The following is a 14,702-nucleotide window of genomic DNA, read 5'->3' as shown; positions in this document are numbered from 1 at the left end:
GAAGTGAGTTTAAAAAAAATCGTAGACTACACAGTGACGTAAAATATATTTAACCTAGTTAAGATATTAAAGAATTATTGGCTATGATATAGAACAGGTTGTTCTTGTGTTATGGATGAAAGTAATTCACAAGGCCTTTTAAAGTTTGGACATCAATTGACTTTTTAAAAAAGTTTTTCATTGAGGAATTTATAGGGACACGTTATTTAGTAAACACTATTAAAAGCTTGGTGACATGTCTATGTTTAAGATACTCAACAAGGAGTAATTTATTCCAGAGGTATCAGCTAAGCAAGGTGGAGAAAAGATCCATAGTTTGTAGTTTGATGGGGAAAACGCACAGTCAACAACAGTAAAATGTGTTAGGTTTTATCTTAGAAGGAGACAGGAAGGCGTATAGATGCTGTAATAGATGCAGAGCAAGCATGAGGAAAGAAGTCCCTTCCTCCTTCTCCCCCGCCCTTGCTTAGGAAGCTTGTTTTCAAATGGGGAAGAGGAGGGGGAGGGCTGGGGAAGGAAATGATTTGCTCTTCCAGGGATGTGAGAGAAGGTTGACTTATACTTAAGTACCTAGTGGTTTGCTGTGTGCAGTTTAAGGTGGGTAATGGGGAGGCCTGGGAAAGAGGAGGGGTAGGATGAATTAGGAAGTGACATTTGGTGTCATTTGATTGCTTCTTAAAAGTTGTCTTAGTCAAAGGTAAATAATTTGCTTTGACTTTCTAATGAGCAGTTCAACATTAAGTAAGGAGACTCATTTAAAACTTACAGTGTCTTCTTTAAGAGAGAAAAATCCTTTAATTTTGCCCTAAGTCACCTGTAATTTTTAGTTTAAGCAAAAGTCAAAGGATAGTTTTGCAGAATGTCACCTTCTGGTAGGTTTATTTGAATTATTTTGACTACATTTGATTAAGGTGCTTTCTCCAAGAACGAGTGATTTAATCCTTCTGTGATTGGGTGGTGAATTTTTCTGTTCCATGCAGTTCATGTTCAGTTATCTTGATATGAATTATCACCACTTTGCCCAGTTGTGGAGAAGCTGATACCAATTTAATACGTTTTCTATATACCACAATATTTTATTTGGACGTTTATTGTTTTATACAGTTGTTTATGAAAGTACTTTAATAATAATGTAAAGAATTCTAAAGTAGTTCATTTATTGAATTAGTAAAGAAAAAGAGGTAAATATTTTCAAATTCTGTTTTTTGGTCCTGGCAGTAATTTGACCTAGAATTCAGATTTGAAATTTGGTACTTACATGTGAGAGACTTTTTCTTTCTTTCTTTTTTTTTTTTTTTGATCCTTTGATCTTAAAATTTTTTTTGATCATAAAATTTCTTTCTTTGTATTATACAACCTTTTTTTTTTCAGCCTTTTATTAGTTTTGGAGGAAAGTTTGGAGAAGAAGGTTTAGAAAATGCTGAAATAAGTTGTGAATATTTTCTTCCACCTCATGATTAGAGAAAGAAGGAAACAGACCCAAACCATTGCATTAAAGGTGGCCCATTAACAATGGAGAAGTAAGCTCTCTGAGGGACAAGGGGTGTGTGGTGTGTCAGCCAAAGCACCTTCGAATAGCAGCGCGGTGCTCTGAAGTGGCCCAAGTGAGGGTATAGACTGCTCCTCCTCTTGGTGGTATTTGGCATGTGTTGAGGTATTTTCAGGTAATGCCTATTGGACAGTGGCCCCATTAGACCTCTGAGGTGACCCCCTCCCCCCAGGACATAGAAGTCATCTTACTGTTTCATTCCTTCAGTTTTTAAGGAGCTTTCAATTGCCCACTGGATGACAGTCTATTTTGGTGTAGCTCGTGAGCACTTCTGTCATGTGCCGTCTCCTCTTGTAACACCTTTCATCTGCTCACGTCCACACTTTCTTTTGAGAAGGAAAAACCCATCTCTTTTCCAGGCTTGATAGCTCTTTTTTGCTGGTTAAGGTAAAAATCTTTCATGACTCAGACCCTGCTCCATCAGGTGTTTTTTCTGTCATGTTTTCAACCTCTGGCTTCTTCTTTAAATGTAAAAACACACATACTCTTTCATTTTTAAAACAAATCAGCAAACACCACACTTCATGGACTCCCAGCTCCTCCCTGCACGTCCCTTCCTTTGCATCCAGACTTGGAAAAGGAGTTCGAGTTCCTTGTGTCCGGCCCCTCTTCTCTGTTCCCAAGGTGGCTGGCTGTCCTCACTCCCTACTGATTGCACTGTGTTCTTTGCCAGTCTCTGTCTCTCTTGACCCTCTTTGGCACCTGGCATTATTGAGATAGTTACTCTTTAAAAACTTGGTTCCTTTGACTTCTGTAACACAGTTTTCTAATTTTCTTCTTGCTCTCTTCATCATCTCCTTTGTCACCTCCTTTTTCTTAAATACTAATGTTTCTGAGATTCTGATTTGGTTTGAGCTTTGTCTCTGAACTTTCCGTGTTCACTCTCCTTGTTTTGAGGCCTTTTCTTTCTCCTCGTTCTCTCTTTGCACACATTGATACACACCCAAGTCTGTGTTTAAATCAGACTTAAAATCAGCTTTAGATCACATACTAATTAGTTCTTGCCTCTCTGGATTTGAATGTTAGTCAGATGTCTCAAACTCAGCATATCCCAAAGTGGTTTTTTACTACCCAAGCCTTCTCTTAGTCCTATATTAAAAAAAAAATTTATAGTGGCGTTGTGATTACTCATACCAGAAATGCTGTGCACATCTAATGTATTTCTACATCCCAGAGATAACTCTTGAATCTATCTTGTTTAATGCAGTTCTGTTTCTAAATTCATTTATTTGTTTTAATTCACTCAGTTATACAAGAAAGATTTGACTTTCTGCTATATGTAATGCATGGTGAAGTGTTGGAACTACAGTTTTGAGTTAAACACAATGTTTATTTTCATAAAGCAGTTCTCATGGAAGCGGTAGACACTAGTCAGATGATCAGAGGAGATGTAGGTATGTAAGAGGCAGGTGAAGCTGTGGTGAGAACGCAGAGCAGGGGACTTGATGGAGAAGGGAAGGCTGCCGAAGCTGGACTAAGGTTTTCCAAGAATGAGTAGATGTTATCTAGGGGAAGAAGAAAGGAAAATGCAGTAGCAGCAGCATGTACACGGATCCTGTGGCCAAAGGAACGTAAACATTTACCTGCTATTCAACACGTTCAGTCACCTCTCCTGTTATTTACAAGGCTGAAAGGCAGTGTGACCGTAGTGTAATCAGCCAGGCCAACTGTGGTTTTGGTTTGGTAGGTCTAGTAAGAAGTTTTGTTCTTATCCTGACCCACTGAGGGGATCTGAGGGGGAAGACCAGTAGAGGTGCCGTGGTAACGGAGTGTCATCACTCTTGGCAGTGACATGAAGTAGTATTAGAGGGGAGAGAGTTGAAATAGGCAGTCTCAGCCATCCATGCAGGAGGTAACAGCTTGGACTGGGGACTGGTGTTGGTGGTGGGGAAAAGTGAAGGAGGGTGCGGCAGGTGAGCCCTGGGGATATGTTAGGTATGTGCACTGGGAGGGAGTGGAGCACCTCCATGCTCTGAGGTTTCTAGCTAACGGAACTGAGGAAAAACGCCCCCTGGCTGAGGACCAGGGGCGTGGGGAGTGATCTCATTAAATAGGCTAGTTTGTAATGCAGAGGTGACTTGCAGGGAGGGTTCTGGGATTGGGGTCATTTTCATTTCTTGACTTGAGGTGTTCTCTTTTCTCCACTAGTCAGAGGCTGCTCCCCTTTTCTCCAGGGTTCTCCTCTCCAGCCTGTCATCCACACTGGTGCTAGACCTGCCCCTTCTATGAAATGGAAAAATACGTATATAAAAAATTGGGAGGCCTTGATTGATTTAAGTTCTTCGGAGTTTGGTATTTTATTTAATAAAGTTTTATTTTCAAAATTTAGTGTTTTGTGATTGTTGGTAATTTTCTTGTTGGTTTACTGTACTGGTAAGACCTTCCTTAATCATATAGAGATGGTCTGTGAAGAGCATCTGTTGTAAAGGACCCTTTTATTTTCTCAGAGGTACTCTCTTTCTTGCTGCTTTTGGGGCTTACCTTGCCTGACCTTTCAGTGAATTCTTACCTGTCCTTTGAACTACTACCTACCTACCTTGTACCTACTTCTTAATATAGGATGGATCTTGCTTTCTCTCATAAAAGTTGGTTTAAAAGAAAATTACATGTTTGCTGTTATTTGCAAATGCTTATTTACTGGGTTTGTTACAACTGAAATGTGACTCAAATTCTTCTAAGTTTAAAATTTCTTATGAAAACTTTCAAACATTGATAAAATCTCTAAACACTTGAATTTGGTAACATACATAAATTTAATGATTATTAGTATTTTACTGTTTTGGGGGGTCACTTCAATACTTACGTTATGAAAAATTAAAGCTTTTTTATTGATGCAGTATTTTAAACCAATTTTGGCTATCAGAACCCTTCAAACCTAAATACTTGCATGTGTGATTCTAATAAACAAAAAAAGGGACATTTTCTTTCTTTTTTCTTTTTTTTTTTTTTGGCTGCATCCATGGCATATGGAAAGTTCCTAGGCCAGCAATTGAATCTAAGCCACAGCAGTGATAACTCCCAGTCCTTAACCACTAGGCCACCAGGGAACTCCCAAGGGACATTTTCTTTACATAATCGTGACACCAGTGTCACTTCAAAAATAATTCTTTAGTCATCTGACATTTAGTCTATTGAAAATTTCCCATAGTCCTTTTGTTTAGTTGGTTCATTCAGCAAAAGCACTGCACTTTGTTATCAAGTATCCAAGTCATCTTAATATTCAGCAGTGCCTTTGCCACGTCTTTTTTACCGTGGTATTTACTTGTTGAAAAGATCAAATCATTGTCCAATGGAATGTCCCATGTTCTTGATGTTTCTGATATGTATTTTCCTGTAAATTGAAGTTAGAGTTAAGGGCTTGAAGATTCAGTTTTCAATGTTTGTTTGTTTGTTTGTTTGGTCTTTTCTAGGGCCGCACCCTTGGCATATGGAGGTTCCCAGGCTAGGGGTCGGTCTAATTGGAGCCGTAGCTGCCACCTACACCAGAGCCACGTGGGATCTGAGCCACATCTGTGACCTACATCACAGCTCACAGCAACGCCGGATCCTTAACCCACCGAGCGAGGCTAGGGATCGAACCCACAACCTCATGGTTCCTAGTCAGGTTCTTTAACCACTGCACCACAACGGGAACTCCACAGTTTTCAATGTTTTTTGGTAAAAATACTTCATAATGGAATTTGTCATGTGTGTAACGTCTGGTTTTCTGACTTCTAGCAATGTCAAGTGGATTGGTGATGACATCCTTGTTCCTCCCTTGAAAAGTCCATTAATATGAGTGCATTTATGGTAATATGTGGGAGGAAAAAGATCAGAAAGAAAATAAGGTTAGCAGTCATTAGCTCTTTTCACTTTTTCTTTTTGCTTCTCTGTTTTCCAAGGTTTCTACAGTGACAGTTCAGTGCTTTTTATAGTAGGAGAAAAATTTTATTTTGTTATTAGACATGATACTTTGAGAGATTATATTGTTTCATTACTTTATCTTTTATTAATAACTTAAGCTTTTACATAGTCTAAAATCTTTTTTTTTTTTTTTTTTAATAAGACAGTTATAGGAGTTCCTGTCGTGGCACAGTGGTTAACGAATCCAACTAGGAACCATGAGGTGGAGGGTTGGATCCTTGGCCTTTCTCAGTGGGTTAAGGATCCTGCGTTGCCGTGAGCTGTGGTGTAGGTCGCAGACACAGCTTGGATCCCGCGTTGCTGTGGCTCTGGTGTAGGCCGGTGGCTACAGCTTTGATTAGACTCCTAGCCTGGCAACCTCCACATGCCTCAGGAGTGGCCCTAGAAAAGGCAAAAAGACAAAAAATAAATAAATAAATAAAAAATAAATTAAAAAATAAAATAAGGCAGTTATATAAGGTGAGTAGAAAGCAAATCTGTAACCATCTAATAACAGTTCACAGATCAAGGCATATAAAGACAAGTAGAAAACCTTGTTTGTTTGAAAGCAAATCTAATCTGCAGCTTCACAAATACACATAAAGTCTGTTAAGTTTCATTGATCTCTTACTTCAGTACCAATTGATGGTCTCTTGTGAGATGTATGGTAGATTGGTTTGGGGTATTTATTTCTCAGAGACTGGGCCTTGCTCATAGACAGTATTAAGGAGGCAAGTGGGTCTAAGCGGTATGTAAGTTCAGAGGATCCCCCTTGCTCCAGATAGTGCTGATTGGTTGGGTGATGGGCCCCTTACCCAAGGCCAGCCAGTGTAAATAGTGACTGGACACCATTTTGATTCCTCCTCTTTGAATGTGATAGGCTTTAGACTTTTAAGGTCACATGGACTTGGAGACAGTGGCTGACTTGGGCCATGTGCAAGCAGAAGTAACTAGTTAAGAGAGAAGAGGGAGAGAACAGCAGGCAGAAGAGATCTTGTGTTTCCAGGTATCGCTTTCTCTTGAATGTAGTCTTTTCTGTGTCATTGAGAGTGCTTATCTCTTTATGATAAACTCAAGTGTGATTTTATTTTTCGTAATAAAATTCCTTGCTTAAATAAGATTAGATTTTGAATTTTGTATTCCTTTTCTAATATTTCATTGTTAGTATACAGAAATGAGACTGATTTCTGAATGTTAATCTTATATCCTGCTTCTTTGGTAAATTTGTTGATCAGTTCAAGTAGTTTTTGGGTTGAGTGCTTAGGCTAAGATTAGATTATGAAATTTATGAGAATATGTTCAATTTTAGGTTGTGACACCTGTTTCACTTCATAGAAGTAAACTAGACTTGATATGTCATAATTTATGTCCTAAATTTTTATAGACAAAACATTCAAATAGATTCCAGTTTTGATATTGTGTTGTTTGTATGCCTTGGTCTACTTAGTTACTTTTCTCTGGCATTTGGAATGTTATCTGTAACTGGAGTTATCAAGATTTGGTCCCATTTTCAAAATTCAGGTTTAAATGAATGAGAAGTTTAGTTTTGTGTATTTCAGTTTTTAAAGAAAATGGTTGTATTCCATTACCATTAAAAATAGGTATGTTAATTAAAGAATTGGTAATATGAGAAGGCTTTAAAATACAAGTTTGCAATACAGGTTTCTTATGGACCTCCATTTTGACAGCCTTTATTTTGTAGCCATATACTTCCATATATTAATCATCCATATATGCTTACACATATGTGTATGTGCATATATATCCATATATATATATATGTGCACACACTTTTATTTTGGTTCTTGGATAATCTGACGTGAATTGGAGTGACTGCTATACTTTTAAAGGTATAGAGTACCTTTATATCACAGAGTGTGTTTCTTTCTTAGTTTGTTTTCTCTATGAACAAATTTTATTTTTTTACCTTATACAGGAGATGAATCGCTTGGTCTTGTTTTCTAAGTACTGTTCCCACTGCCCAAAGGTACCTTTTTCTGAATCTTTTCAGATTCCCCACTGCTTTAAAAATAAAAGATTTTGGAGTTCCTGTCATGGCTCAGTGGTTAATGAATCCAACTAAGAACCATGAGGTTTTGGGTTTGATTCCTGGCCTCCCTCAGCGGGCCAGGGATCCGGCATTGCTGTGAGCTTTGGTGTAGGACGCAGACTCAGCTTGGATCCTGAGTTGCTGTGGCTGTGGTGAGGCCAGCAGCTGTAGCTCCTGTTGGACCCCTAGGCTGGGAACCTCCATATGCCGCAGGTGCAGCCCTAGAAAAGGCGAAAAGACAAAAAAAAATAAATAAAAGATTTTATGAACAGGTTAATGTGAATACACATTTAAAAGTCCCTTCTGATTATAAAAATCTGTTTAATATAGAAAGCTGAAAAAGTATAGAACACTACGCAGCGAATAAAAATTATTAAATCATACCACCTACAAATAACCACTGTTAACATGATATTTTTTGTATTCTGTGTACAACGCTTATATCCTGAAATTTTTAGTTGATATTATTGTGATCATTTTCTAATGTTATAAATATTTCACTTCTACTCTAAGGAGAGCTTTAGATCTGTAAATGATTCTAAAAATATTTCAATTTCTCCTGAAATATCCAATTCTCTTTTATTTTCTTCCATCCTCTCTACCTAGATTTTAAAAATTAATATAAAAGTCTTTAGATATGGAACACTTCTGTTTTCAAAATGCTATTAATTTCAGTGGCATGCATACTTAATGTTTAATCTTGGATTCAAGAATTTAAAATATTTTTTATTTTTTTATTTATTTTTTTTATTTATTTATTTTTTTGGTCTTTTTTGCTATTTCTTTGGGCCACTCCCGCGGCATATGGAGGTTCCCAGGCTAGGGGTCTATTGGAGCTGTAGCCCGGGGCCTACGCCAGAGCCACAGCAACGCCAGGTCTGAGCCTCATCTGCAACCTACACCACAGCTCATGGCAACGCCGGATCGTTAACCCACCGAGCAAGGGCAGGGACCGAACCCGCAACCTCATGGTTCCTAGTTGGATTCGTTAACCACTGTGCCAAGACGGGAACTCCTAAAATATTTTTTAATTGGTGTGTGTACATCTTAGTTTTCTTTAGAAAGTTAGGCAGTGGAAGGACATATATTTTATATAAAAATGTTACACATCAGGGAGTTCCTGTCTTGGCTCAGTGGAAATGAATCTGACTAGTATCCATGAGGACGAAGGTTCAATCCCTGGCCTCGCTCAGTGGGTTAAGGATCTGGCATTGCCCTGAGCTGTGGTGTAGGTCAGCAGCTGTAGCTCTGATTCTACCTCTAGCTTGGGAACTTTTTTTTTTTTTTTTTCTTTTGTCATTCCTTCGGCTGCTCCTGCAACATATGGAGGTTCCCAGATTAGGGGTTGAATCGGAGCTGTGTCCACCAGCCTACGCCAGAGTCACAGCAGCTCGGGATCCAAGCCACATCTGTGACCTACACCACAGCTTACGGCAACGCCAGATCCTTAACCCACTGAGTAAGGGCGGGGATCGAACCCCCACCCTCATGGTTCCTAGTCGGATTCATTAACCACTGAGCCTAGCCTGGGAACTTCTGTATGGCACAGGTGCAGTCCTAGAACGGAAATAAAAAGTTACAAATCAAAATGTTCTACCTCTGTGTAAAGACAATTTATTGTTTACTCTTTCCCACTTGTTTTCAGGACTGGTCACAGAGATTTTTTTGTTTTTTGTCTTTTTGCTATTTCTTGGGCCACTCCCGAGGCATATGGAGGTTCCCAGGCTAGGGGTCGAATTGGAGCTGTAGCTGCCGGCCTACGCCAGAGTCACAGCAACACGGGATCCGAGCCGCGTCTGCAACCTACACCACAGCTCACGGCAACGCTGGATCGTTAACCCACTGAGCAAGGGCAGGGACCGAACCCCCAATCTCATGGTTCCTAGTCGGATTCGTTAACCACTGCGCCACCATGGGAACTCCGATTTTTTAGGTCAGAGTGAGCAGCCTGTGCATCAGAAGGCCAGAAAAAGTACTCCTGAAATGTTTATGGTAGCTTTTACAAAATATCCATGTATTTTAGGGTTGACTTATCTGCCATCTTACCTTAGAGTAGGTATTATTTAATTAAGGCAGTAAGCGAGGGCATTCATAAATGTCACATAATTTTAGAGCTGAGAGGAGCTGTGGAGTGGTTTTGTCTGCTAAGCTAAAGTGAAGGGTTAAATGTGCTAGAGAAGTTAGCTGATGTGTTTGAGATAGTCACCTTGTTAATGGTTTTAGATCTTAAGCCTCTAACTCAGCGCACTGCGTTAGCCTTTTTTCAAGTCAATACATCAGTAGCAAACCCCAACCCCAGGCTTCCAGAGGAATGAAGTTTAAGTGCTTTGATTTTTGAAGGAGGCATAGGTGCTTTTTCATGGAAAGGTGATGGATGGGTGGGTATTTAACTGTGATTGGAATGCTGCTATGTTAGCTGAAAGTGGTGCAAAAGAAAAGACGTGGTTCCCCCCTATTGGTCACTTCTAATTATAACTTTATGCCTCTAGAGTGGGAAAACTGTTGTTTTTTTTGACCATACACTACTATATTAAGTGAATTTTGGAGACTTTTCATGATACATTTTGAAATTTTTTGTTGATTATATAATACAGATAAATAGGGGCAGTGAAGTAGTGTACATAATCAAAACTTTTCTTAAATGTTAGTGGTTTAAATAAAATAGTGAAGTTTGATTTTGTATTAATCTCAGGGTCCATACTCTTGTAATTAATGGTAATTAAACCTCATAAAAAGATATGTTTAGTACTTCAATAACTAAACCTTCTTGAATATAATTGACTCATTTTGCTTCCCAGAAAGTGGTACTGTTTATTTTTACAGCAATATTTGTAATAGTATTTATTTAGTACCTGCTATGCCATGGGTTGTCTTGGCAGCTGCCAACAGAACAAAGACCCAGTCTTCATGGAACTTAGGTTTGCTTAAGTCCGAGATTTCAGTGTGTTTGGGGGAAAATACATAGAAAAGGTAATTAAGGTGACTTCATTTAAAAAAAATTTGTAGTGAAGATGTTTTAGGGCTTTCTTTGACATAAAACAATAAAAAAACCCCCTATTTTCTCGGCGTTTGATACTTGTTTCCAGAAATGTTTGTCGTTGACCTGTAGAACCAAGGGAAATAGAATATCCATTTTAAAATCTTCTTATATTACTGATTTGACTACAGTTTCATGCTTTAATGCTGCAGAAATCTACTTGGAATGGCTTACGAATTAGGAAATACATGTAGCTAGGTAGTTTGCATAAAATACATGGAATTTATGAGCATTCAGGCTCTGGAGGCCAGCCTGCTTGGACTCCCCATGCACATTTCTTTGTACTTGTATGACCTTGGACGAGTGTTGTAACTTCTGAGTCAGTTGATTCATCTGTGCAATGAGATTAATAAGTGATAAAAGTATCAACCTTGGAGCTCCCATGATGGCACAGCAGTAACAAACCTGATGAGTATTCATCCATCAGTAACAAATCCATGAGGACGTGGATTTGATCCCTGGCTTTGCTCAGTGGGTTAAGGATCCGGCCCTGCCATAAGCTTTTGTGTAGTTTGCAGACACGGCTTGGATCTGGCCTTTCTGTGGCTGTGGCAGAGGCCAGCAGCTGTAGCTTCGATTAGACCCCTAGCCTGGGAACTTCCATATGCTGTGAGTGCGGCCCTAAAAAAACCAGAAAAAAAAAAGTATCAACATCATAGGCTTGTTATGAGGGTTAAATGGCATACTTCATGCAAAGTTCTTGATACATGGTGAGTACCCAGTGAAGGCTAGATTTTAAAAACTTGTGTTATCACTGGTTTTACTATTACTGCTGCTGCCATGCTATGATTACTGTGAAAATTCTTATTCTGTGTACTACACAGCATATAATTCAGATGTGTGATTAAATTAACAGGACACATTCAGCGACATAATCCCTATGTTACTGGAAAACTGTTTAACCAGTGATATAGCTGTTAATTTGCTAAAACCTATGGAAACATTGAAGTAGTCATCACCGACTTTGCTATGGCTATGCTATTTATATTTTATAAAGTATATACATGTTATTTATATATTGTATTTGAGCTGAGTGTCCAGCCTTCCTCATTAGGATTTTTAACCTATTCTTTTTCAGTACAGACAGGATGAAGGAGTGAAAACATGATGTTGGAATAAATGATTTATGAATACCTGGAGTCATAGCATTTGAAACAAAGCATGCATACATCTGATATTTTGTGGTGTTATTACCTGTTGATTAAGAAGAGTCCATGTGACTACTCAGCAATACTCCAGTTAAGGCCTGTGTTCACTCCTCCACTTCCTTCAGGGATGGGTTTCTTCTCAGGAAGCTGATAGTGGGTGAGATAAGACATGTGCATAAGCAGTGGAAGAAGGCGTGTGGGAGAGGTAGTGGTACTGGTACTGTGCCCAGGGCATTGTGTGGTCAGCCTTGTTTCTCCTTGGAGATGCATGCTTGTTTGTCGTGCTGTCTGGTATTAATCATCCAATCGCTTTCCCAGCCAGGGAAAGAGAGTGTCTCAGGAACTGCTGAAGGGTCTGAAACGTTAGCCTGCCACCCTTTTATGGGTGTGGCAGAAGACAGGAGACTCCTGGGTTTAGAGACAGAGGACATCCAGGGCACTGCAGCCTCATGGGCTCCATATTTGTGTTGGTTTCCTTTGCCTCAAGTTCCACGGGGGCAACACAAAGGGGTTTAGTTTAGGAGGACACTGCCCACATGCTGGGTTTGTTTCTTGGCTAAAGAAATCTTGAATTGTGTGATGAATCTTTCCTCATGGGCTGCACAGAAACCTGCCTGACCTTTTTCCAGAGGAGGGGCTAAACTTCATCACATTGGACAGTAAAGAAACCTGCCCTCTCCTCGGGAGAGGGATGTTATTCTCCAAGACTGTTTACCATCGTGTTGCAAAAGGTGCAGAAATGCTAGGAACCATGGAGAATGGTCCTCAGCAGGCCTCTGAGTAGCTGATCTGAATAGACGTCACAGAATATGAGTTAATGTTCATCTGCGTTGCCTGTTTATTCTTGAACTACATCGCAGAGGCCTTTTCTATTTCTGAAATCCTCCATGCTATATTCAGGACTGAATATCCTGAATTAAAACTTGATTCTCTTCTCAGTAAGTAGATATTGTTGAACTCAGTTGATATGCATGCTGAGGTTGTTTAGGAATGTTACTTTGAAATGCATCAAAATAAGAAGGATGGAGATGGACAGGTGGCTAGGTGGTTTGATAGGTGTCAAAGCAAATAATGGCAAAATATTAATTGTAGAGTCTAGGTAACGCGTATATGATTGTTCACTGTTCAGTTGTTTCAGTTTGTCCGTTTGAAATTGTTCAAAATGTTGGGGGGAAGGCTAACGCTCTCTCCCCTTCTCTCTTCCAAGTCAGTTTTCTTTGCAACTAAACAAGGCTTGTAATTGCAAGAAAACTTTAATGGCAATTTACATCAAGATATGGATAGATGATAACCATTTTTAAGAATTGTCTAGTCAGGAGTTCCTGTTGTGGTGCAGCAGAATTGAATCTGACTAGGAACCATGAGGTCGTGGGTTCCATCCCTGGCCTCGTTCAGCAGTGGGTTAAGGGTCTGGCATTGCCATGAGCTGTGGTGTAGATCGCAAATGCAGCTCGGATCCTGAGTTGCTGTGGCTGTGGTGTAGGCCAGCAGCTGTAGCTCTGATTTGACTCCTAGCTTGGCAACTTCCATATGCCGCGGTGCGGCCCTAAAAAAAAAAAAAAAAAAAAAGGAATTATCTAGTCAGAGTGGTTTTACTTTTAGCTGTTTTTAGCTTAATTGGGTTCTTTTTAAGATTGGGAGGTTTAGAAAACTATTTAAGTTAGTTATACGGTGTTTCATGCCCCAAATACATTTTTTAGGTAAAGGAGGCAGGCTAGTTTCACTTAGGACATCTTTCTGGGTGAGCTGCTCTCAAAGTTTTCTTAACGTTTTTGAAATTTGAGTTTCCAAGTTTTTTCCCCAACTCTTTCACAGAGGCCATATCTGTGTATGTTACATTTCTATCTGATGGGTAGAGTTTGGGGCTGAGAATAGGATTTCTGGCTTACCGGGAACGATAATGTAGAGTTAGAACAGAATACCTAGGAACGGGAAGTGTCATGGCTACTTAAAAAGGAGGGCCGCCTGTGTAATTAAAACTTAAGAGTTTTTTATATTTATTTTTCCAGTCAAAAAGTGCAAGTAAATGAAATCTGAATTGTGTGGGATTTTGATTTGTATGGACTATTTTTAATATAAACTGAAGTTTCATCTCTAAAATAGCAAGTATGTGTAAGATGTTACTGGTGATTGGTAACCAGTTTACCATCAGATAATGTTAAAATGGGCTATTGTATTGTAGTAATTGTTTCTAAACGGTAAAGTAAGCATCTATATCGGACAAATGGCAGGATTTTCCTTATTTATAGGGACTATGTTTTAGAAATTTTTAAAACAGTATTTCCCATATAAGTTGCTTCTAATGTCTCACTTTGTCATCAAAATTGGTTTTCACTGTTTTTTCAGTTTTTGTTCTTTTAAGGTTACATCAAGGGTCAGACTTTCTTTAAAACAAAAAAAGTGATTGTTTTTCATTAAAGAAAAATGTGTCCAGTTTAAAGGATTATCAAAAAGTAAATAGCTGTGTAATCACTGTTCAGGATAAGAAGTAGAATTTGGCCTGCATTGCACCAGGCCTCCTTGTACCCTCTCCCAGTTAACCATCTCCTTTTTTTAATTTTTGTCTTTTTAGGGCCACACTCATGGCACACGGAGGTTCCCAGGCTAGGGGTTGAATGGGAGCTGTAGCCGCCAGCCTACACCACAGCCACAGCAACGCGGGATCCAAGCTGCATCTGTGATGTACACTGCAGCTCATAGCAATAGTGTAGATCCTTAACCCACTGAGTGAGGCCAGGGATTGAACCCAAGTCCTCATGGATACTTGGGTTTATTAACCGCTGAGCTATGATGGAAACTCCCACTACCTTCTTTTTTCCCTACAAAGTTAAGTGCTGTTTTTTTACAATAACTACTTACTTGTTTTTCTTGGTGGCTTAACTGCCTAAGTATTTCAGGGGATAAGTTTTCAGTTAGTAAAACAGGAGATTATTGATATGATGCAGTGGTTTTTAACCTTATATGACTCAATATCCCATTTTAATATTTTATATTTTGTAATGTCCCTTTTACCATCCTGAAATGAAATTCATATAT

At 39.1% G+C, this 14,702-nt stretch overlaps 1 protein-coding gene across 2 annotated transcripts in view; it reads left to right on the top strand.

The window, feature by feature from the left end:
* VAPA (VAMP associated protein A) overlaps positions 1-14,702 on the top strand; it is a 41,159-nt gene that overhangs the window by 1,265 nt on the left and 25,192 nt on the right. The window lies entirely within an intron of this gene.

Source organism: Phacochoerus africanus, chromosome 8 (assembly GCF_016906955.1).
Source record: "Phacochoerus africanus isolate WHEZ1 chromosome 8, ROS_Pafr_v1, whole genome shotgun sequence".
Taxonomy (NCBI): domain Eukaryota; kingdom Metazoa; phylum Chordata; class Mammalia; order Artiodactyla; family Suidae; genus Phacochoerus; species Phacochoerus africanus.
The sequence above is the reverse complement of the archived record's forward strand: the minus strand, read 5'-3'. Positions and strand labels throughout refer to the sequence as shown.